Consider the following 8,351-nt stretch of genomic DNA (forward strand, 5'->3'; position numbering starts at 1 on the left):
ACATTATAATTTTTATATAGATATATATATCTATATAAAAATTATAATGTTTGGGGGTTCTAAGAAATTTTCTAGCAAAAAAAAAAAAAAAATATATATATATATATATATATATATATATATATATATATATATATATATATATATATATATATATATATATATATATATATATATATATATATATATATATATATATATATATATATATATATATATTATTAAAAAAAAAATTATAACACCCTAGAGAATAAATCGCCGTTGCTATACTTTCTGTCGCACTGTATTTGCGCAGCGGTCTTACAAGCGCACTTTTTTTTGGGGAAATAAATACACATTTTTTTTATATAAAAAAATAAGACGTCAGTAAAGTTAGCCTATTTTTATTTTTTTTTTTATATTGTGAAAGATAATGTTAAGCCGAGTAAATTGATACCCAACATGTCACGCTTCAAAATTGCGCCCGATCGTGGAATGGCGACAAACTTTTACCCTTAAAAAATCTCCATAGGCGACGTTTAAAAAAAATTCTACAGGTTGCATGTTTCGAGTTACAGAAGAGCTAGAATTATTACTATCACTCTACCGATCGCGACGATACCTCACGTGTGTGGTTTAAACACCGTTTTCATATGCGGGCGCTACTCGCAAATGCGTTTGCTTCTGCACGCGAGCCCGGCGGGAAGGGGCGCGGTAAATTTTATTTATTTTTTTCTTATTTATTTTACCTTTTTTTTTTATTTTTACACTGTTCTTAAAAAAAAAAAAAAAAAAGTGTCACTTTTATTCCTATTACAAGGAATGTAAACGTCCCTTGTAATAGAAAAAAAGCATGACAGGACCTCTTAAATATGAGATCTGGGGGTCAAAAAGACCTCAGATCTCATATTTACACTAAAATGCAATAATAAAAAAAAAAAATAATTAAATGTCATTGAAAAAAAAAAATGTCTCTTTAAGAGCTATGGGCAGAGGTGACGTTTTGACGTTGCTTCCGCCCTGCAATGATATGGAGACGGGTGGGGGCCATCTTCCCCTCACTCGTCTCCATGCCTAACAGGGGGAAGAACCCGATCGCCTCCTCCACTACCGACTGTCCCGGTAAGCGGCGGAGGGCACCAGAGCGCGGCGGTAGGGGGGGGGAGTCCCCTCTCCCGCCGCCGATAAAAGTGATCTCGTGGCGAATCCGCCGCAGAGACCACTTTTATCTGAAAGCGGACCACCCGCTGAAGATACCGGGGTTATAGTAGCTAGCTGCTGCCATAACGATATTCCTCTTCAAAATAACGACATAAAACGACGGCGGGCGGTCCGCAAGTGGTTAAAAATGTTAGCACTCACAGTACATATCTGGCCAAATGCAAAAACTGCCTAGGTGTCCCGCCGATGATGGCAAATCACGGCCACTGAAGGTGCTCACAAGGCTGGAAGAGATGTAAAGGCAGTCCGCCCCAAGCTGACATCACTTCCGCTCTATACCCATCGGGTCCCAAAACTTCTCCTCCAGCCCTGTTAGCACCTCTAGCAGCCGTGATTTGCTATCATCGGCGGGACCGGGACACCTATAAAGGTTTTGCAATTGGCCAGATATGTACTGTGAGTGCTAACATTTTTAATAAACTGCCCACTAGATGGCGCTTTTCCCTTTCTATACACATACACAGAAATCAAACCGCATTCCTGTTCAAGTCACATGCAATTTGCCATGCGATTTGCGGCAATTTATGTACGTGTTGACGCAAATCGTACCGCAAAGTATCCGTACTCGCACAAATGCTCCCGAAAACCGATACTTTGTTTTGCGATTTGCGTCAATACTAAATGAATGTGCACAAATCACTGCAAAGAATCGCATACTAGCACACTATGAGAAACTTGCCTTTTTAGAACTAAGTCCTCCAGTGCTGCCGCAATGTCAGCCCTGAGACGGCTGACCTCTTCCCACCTGGTCTTTTTTCCAGGTTCGCGCCCTCGGGCTACATGAGTGGCTGGGAGCGCGATGACGTCACTCCCACGTATGTGCACAGAAGCCCCCGTTTCCGGCACGGGCTCTTAAGGTCAGGCACTGTAAGCTGGACTTTCAGAGCGCATGCGGCGATGATCTCATTGGCTGCATGCACTCTGAAAATATTTTTAAATGGTGCAAGATTAGGAGATAGTCACAGTACCTACAGGTAAGCCTTTTTATAGGCAGTAGTGCCACCTACCCTCTCCCCCAACTTGCTGATTGGATAATAAAGGAGCAGCAACATACTGATAAGTCATCAGCTTTTCCCACCCATCCTGTATGTGTGTCTCCTGTTGGCACAGGTGTGTACAGTACACCTGATTGGCTCCTGACGCTGCCCCGCCCTCTCACAGTGCTGCTGTGTGGGTGAAGGATAGGAAGCTGATATAAAGACAGATTCTGGTACTTATGATAGTCCTGTGTAACAATTAGATATTTGCAATTCGTTTTCGTTCCGAATTCGTTTTTTTAACGAATCTCGACAAATTCGTTAATCCGGAAACATCCGAATTAACGTAAACCTGGTTAACGATTTTTTTTTTTACCAATATTCGTAAATTTGAAAATTCGAAAATCCCAAATAATTAACTTTTAAATTTTATAGATGTTGGAATTTCCTTTAAAAGTTGGCTGTTATTGAATGTAAGGAATAAGAATTTATTTGAAGTTACCAATTATCCGAAATAAGGAATGCCGCATCTAAACCAATCGAACGCAACGAATTAATAATAATAATAAAGTTTTTATTAATTATTAATTTGTTACATTCAATTCGTTTAGACACGGGATTCGCTATTTCGGATAATTTGTAACTTCGGATAAATGTGTATTCGTAACGTTCAATAACAGCCAAATTTGAACGGAAAACCCAATACCTATAATTTAATAGTTATTAGCTTAGTAGTTACTGACTTGAAAAACGAAGAAAAAAAAAAAACATTTCGGCAGTGCACATGTTTAGTAACAATACATATAACTTTTTTTGTGGAAAAAAAAAAAAAAAATATATATATAATTATTAATATAATATAAAATTCTTGTTCTATTCCTGCAGAGAACCAGTGATGGCTGTCAGAGTTGGCCTGGGCCTATCAGATCCGGGCTCTGGGGGTACATGGGAGGTGTGTGAGCATGTCTGCCCTGGCTCCTGTTCTACTGGATCTTCTGTGTTTTTTTTTTTTTTTTTTTTTTTCTTTTATTATGTCCAGAAAGTGATTTTAAAATATATTTTCGTTTTTACATTTTTTTTTTTTTTTTTAAACCTGTTTATTCCTAACCCAACGGTTCAAAATGAATTTGGTACATTTGGAGTTGAAAAAAATAAATTTGTAAATAACCCACTCATTTTCCTTTTTCATTCACTGGGAAATCTGTTAACATTTATACATATATAGAGAAGGATCAGAAACTGTTTATGGTACTTAAATTTGACCTCCAGCCTTCCCTTCAGTCTTACACAATTGTACTGGCTCCTCTCCTAAAATGGCTTACTCTGATTTCACTGCACACTGTGAGCTTCTCACGATATGCACTTAGGCTGGATTCACACCTATGGCATTTTTAGTGCTTTTTGCATTTTGTGGATTTGCACTACAGAACGTGTTCCATAGGAAACCATGTTAAATAGACTGTAGTGCAAATCTGCAAAATGCAAAAAGCACTAGAAATGCATAGGTGTGAATCCAGCCTAAAAGCTGTAACAAGTCCGATAGAGCCCTCCTCCTTTCCTGGCTGGAGGCCACCCAGCATCATGTAGCTCTTTTCTCCCCAGCCTGACTGTCCCTGGCCCGCCTCTTTTTCATTTGTTGCATTTCAGTTCAATCATGGAGGCTTAGCATCACAAGTAGATGCACCGAATTTTCGGCGGCGGAAAGAAATCGTCCGAAAATTGTGTTTTTGGTATTTTTGACGATAAAGAAAAAAGAGCTTTTCTTGTTGTAAAAAAAAAAAAAGAGAGAGAGAAACAAGTGCTGATAATGACACCAAAAATGCACGCAATTTTACCGCGCTTATGGTGTGTTTTTCATAGGTCATGTGACTCAAAAACTGCATTAATACCATAACATAGGAGCGGTCTTGCTGTGTTTTTTCAATGGGGAGGTGCATTTTTAGTGCAGTGTTTTTTTTTTTGTTTGTTTTTTTGTTTTTTTAAACTGACCAAAAATGCAGCAAACAGAGAGATATAGATAGATAGATAGAGATATATATATATATATATATATATATATATATATATATATATATATATAATGTGTGTTCCAGGACTTTGCTCGTAATCCAAAGTACTCGCATATCAAAGCGATTTTTTTTTTTTCTTCCCATTGAAGTCAATGGAAACTAAAATAATTTTTTCTGCATTGACTTCAATGGGATGCAATACCGCATGTGGCCAGAAGGGGGGGGGGGGGGGCGGCGGAGAGCCTCGGGAACGAGGACAGCACGGCCTTTCCGTGCATTTCCGAACGGCAACGTTCGGCTCTGCTCGGCTCTGGTGCCCCCCCACCTCAGGCCAAAAGCTTTGGCCTGAATCGTGCTCTTTTTGCGAGACAAAACTCGCAAACCGAGTTACGATTTTTAAAAATACAGTGCTCGTATTGTGAAACGCTTGTTAACCGCGTTACTCGCAATCCGAGGTTACACTGTGTGTGTATATATATGTGTGTGTGTGTGTGTGTATGTATGTGTGTGTATGTATACATACATACATACATTTTTTTTTTACTGCACTGTATTTTTCGGAGGAAGAAAAATACAGTGCATCTGGAAAGAATTCACAGTGCTTCACTTTTTCCACATTTTGTTATGTTACAGCCTTATTCCAAAATGGATTAAATTCACTATTTTCCTCAAAATTCTACAAACAATACCCCATAATGACAACGTGAAAGAAGTTTGTTTGAAATCTTTGCAAATTTATAAAGAATAAAAAACAAATAATCCCAAGTACATAAGTATTCACAGCCTTTGCCATGACACTCAAAACTGAGCTCAGGTGCATCCTGTTTCCACTGATCATCCTTGAGATGTTTCTACAACTTGATTGGAGTCCACCTGTGGTAAATTCAGTTGATTGGACATGATTTGGAAAGGCACACACCTGTCTATAGAAGGTCCCACAGTTATCAGTGCATGTCAGAGCACAAACCAAGCCATGAAGCCCAAGGAGTTGTCTGTAGACCTCCGAGACAGGATTGTATGGAGGCACAGATCTGGGGAAGGGTACAGAAACATTTCTGCAGCATTGAAGGTCCCAATGAGCACAGTGGCCTCCATCATCTGTAAATGGAAGAAGTTTGGAACCACCGGGACTCTTCCTAGAGCGGGCCGCCTGGCCAAACTGAGCGATCGGGGGAGAAGGGCCTTAGTCAGGGAGGTGACCAAGAACCCGATGGTCACTCTGACAGAGCTCCAGTGTTTCTCTGTGGAGAGAGGAGAACCTTCCAGAAGGACAGCCATCTCTGCAGATCTCCACCAATCAGGCCTGTATGTGGCCAGACGGAAGTCACTCCTCAGTAAAAGGCACATGACGGCCCACCTGGAGTTTGCCAAAAGGTACCTGAAGGACTCTCAGACCATGAGAAACAATATTCTTTGGTCTGATGAAACAAAGATTGAACTATTTGGCCTGAATATCAAGCTTCATATCTGGAGCCAACCAGGCACCGCTCATCAGCTGGCTAATACCATCCCTACAGTGAAGCATGGTGGTGGCAGCATGCTGTGGGGATGTTTTTCAGTGGCAGGAACTGGGAGACTAGTCAGGATCGAGGGAAAGATGAATGCAGCAATGTACAGAGACATCCTTGATGAAAACCTGCTCCAGAGCGATCTGGACCTCAGTGTGGGGCAAAGGTTCATCTTCCAACAGGGCAACGACCCTAAGCACACAGCCAAGATAAGAAAGGGGTGGCTATGGGACAACTCTGAGTGTCCTTGAGTGGCCCAGACTTGAACCCAATTGAACATCTCTGGAGAGATCTGAAAATGGCTGTGCACCAACGCTCCCCATCCAACCTGATGGAGCTTGAGAGGTCCTGCAAAGAAGAATGGGAGAAACTGCCCAAAAATAGATGTTCCAAGCTTGTAGCCTCATACTCAAAAAGACTTGGGACTGTAATTAGTGCCAAAGGAACTTCACCAAAGTATTGAGCAAAGGCTGTGAATACTTATGTACATGGGATTATTTTCATTATTTTCGTTTTTAATAAATTTGCAAAGAATTCAAACAAACTTCTTTCACGTTGTCATTATGGGGTTTTGTTTGTAGAATTTTGAAGAAAATAATGAATTTATTCCATTTTGGAATAAGGCTGTAACATAACAAAATGTGGAAAAAAGTGAAGCACTGTGAATACTTTCCGGGTGCTCTGTATTCTTGCACAATCCTCGGCTCCTCCAGAAAAAGACCCCCCCCCCCCCCCATATGTCTAGTGGTGGACTGTTCCTGATGTCTTCACATCCAGAGCCGGTCTATGAGCGTGATGACGTCAGGAGAAGTCCACCACACAATTCCCGCTGGACCGCGGCGGGGAGCAGTTGATGAGGGGACTGATCTTGTGATCGGAGGATCAGGTGAGTATATCTTGACTTTTCGAACCCCTAGACAAAAAGGAGCAGTTGACCCATACAGTACAGGCACAGTCCTACTGCATCGTGAAAAAAAAATATATATATTTGCCGGAGTTCAGCTTTAAATGTATTTTTTCCTGAAAATTAGCTTTTGAGAAATGGCTGCGCAAATATTGCGTAACGTAAAAAATTGCAACAGCAACCATTTTATTCTGCAGGGCCTCTGTTTTTTTTTTTTGTAAAAAAATATCATGTTTGGGGGTTCTATTTAAATTTTCTAGCAATAAAAAAAAAATGCTAATTGTAACGTGTGTGAGAAATGTCAAAATTAGCCCAGGCAGCAAGTGGTTAAAGCCTGTGGCTATCCCTGGAGATCACAAAAAGCTGGTAAATCGTCCCTAGAAATTGTTCTGTCACAGGATGGTAACTGTGCAGCCTGACGTGAAACAGGTCCGCTTTGAACAGCTTGGCCCACCAACAAGATGGCGGCGCTGCCGCTAGGTGTCGCTGGTCTGAAGCCGAAGCGACTCCTGCTTTCCCTGCGCAGCACGTCACGCGGCCACGCCCCCCCTGATCCGACGACGCTGCATCAATGGCGTCACGTGACCCAAACATCAGGTGACGTCTTCCCCGGCGTGAGGACTCAGCGCTTCGGGCTCCACGCCTGACCTGCTCGTCGACTTCCGGGCCCGAGAGTCACATGATCCTCTAACCGGGGACTGCCCGGTGTGACGTGAGCGCCCCCACCGGGCTCCTCCCACAGTGGGAGCGTGACGTCACCGGAGAGATGAGGTCATGAAGAAGGCGAAGGGGAGGAGTTGTGATTGACAGGTGCTTATTGGGGTGATTGGGGGGGCTGAGTGCGGGCTGGGGGTGTCCCTGCCGGGTCACCTAACGTGCACGGTGTGCCGCTTCTGTCATTGTGTGTTCTATCCCCATCACTACCCAAACCCCATCATCATCATCATAGGTGGGTCCCCCTCCCCCATCATCATCATAGGTGGGTCCCCCTCCTCCATCATCATCATAGGTGGGTCCCCCTCCCCCATCATCATCATAGGTGGGTCCCCCTCCTCCCATCATCATCATAGGTGGGTCCCCCTCCCCCCATCATCATCATAGGTGGGTCCCCCTCCCCCCATCATCATCATAGGTGGGTCCCCCTCCTCCCATCATCATAGGTTGGGCCCCCTTCCCCCCATCATCATCATAGGTGGGTCCCCCTCCCCCCATCATCATCATAGGTGGGTCCCCCTCCCCCCATCATCATCATAGGTGGGTCCCCCTCCCCCCATCAACATCATAGGTGGGTCCCCCTCCCCCCATCATCATCATAGGTGGGTCCCCCTCCCCCCATCATCATCATAGGTGGGTCCCCCTCCCCCATCATCATCATAGGTGGGTCCCCCTCCCCCCATCATCATCATAGGTGGGTCCCCCTCCCCCCATCATCATCATAGGTGGGTCCCCCTCCCCCCATCAACATCATAGGTGGGTCCCCCTCCCCCATCATCATCATAGGTGGGTCCCCCTCCCCCCATCAACATCATAGGTGGGTCCCCCCCTCTCATCATCATCATCATAGGTGGGTCCCCCTCCCCCCATCAACATCATAGGTGGGTCCCCCTCCCCCCATCATCATCATAGGTGGGTCCCCCTCCCCCCATCATCATCATAGGTGGGTCCCCCTCCTCCCATCATCATAGGTTGGGCCCCCTTCCCCCCATCATCATCATAGGTGGGTCCCCCTCCCCCCATCATCATCATAGGTGGG

General features: G+C 43.7%; 1 protein-coding gene across 1 annotated transcript in view; it reads left to right on the forward strand.

The window, feature by feature from the left end:
- The first annotated feature begins 7,169 nt into the window (after positions 1–7,169).
- MAFG (MAF bZIP transcription factor G) overlaps positions 7,170–8,351 on the forward strand; it is a 16,701-nt gene continuing 15,519 nt past the window's right edge. Inside the window, exon 1 of the mRNA XM_073606721.1 lies at positions 7,170–7,408. The gene's annotated coding sequence lies outside the window, so the exon portion shown is untranslated. The remainder of the gene's footprint in view (positions 7,409–8,351) is intronic.

This window comes from Aquarana catesbeiana, linkage group LG12 (genome assembly GCF_042186555.1).
Source record: "Aquarana catesbeiana isolate 2022-GZ linkage group LG12, ASM4218655v1, whole genome shotgun sequence".
Classification (NCBI taxonomy): Eukaryota; Metazoa; Chordata; class Amphibia; order Anura; family Ranidae; genus Aquarana; species Aquarana catesbeiana.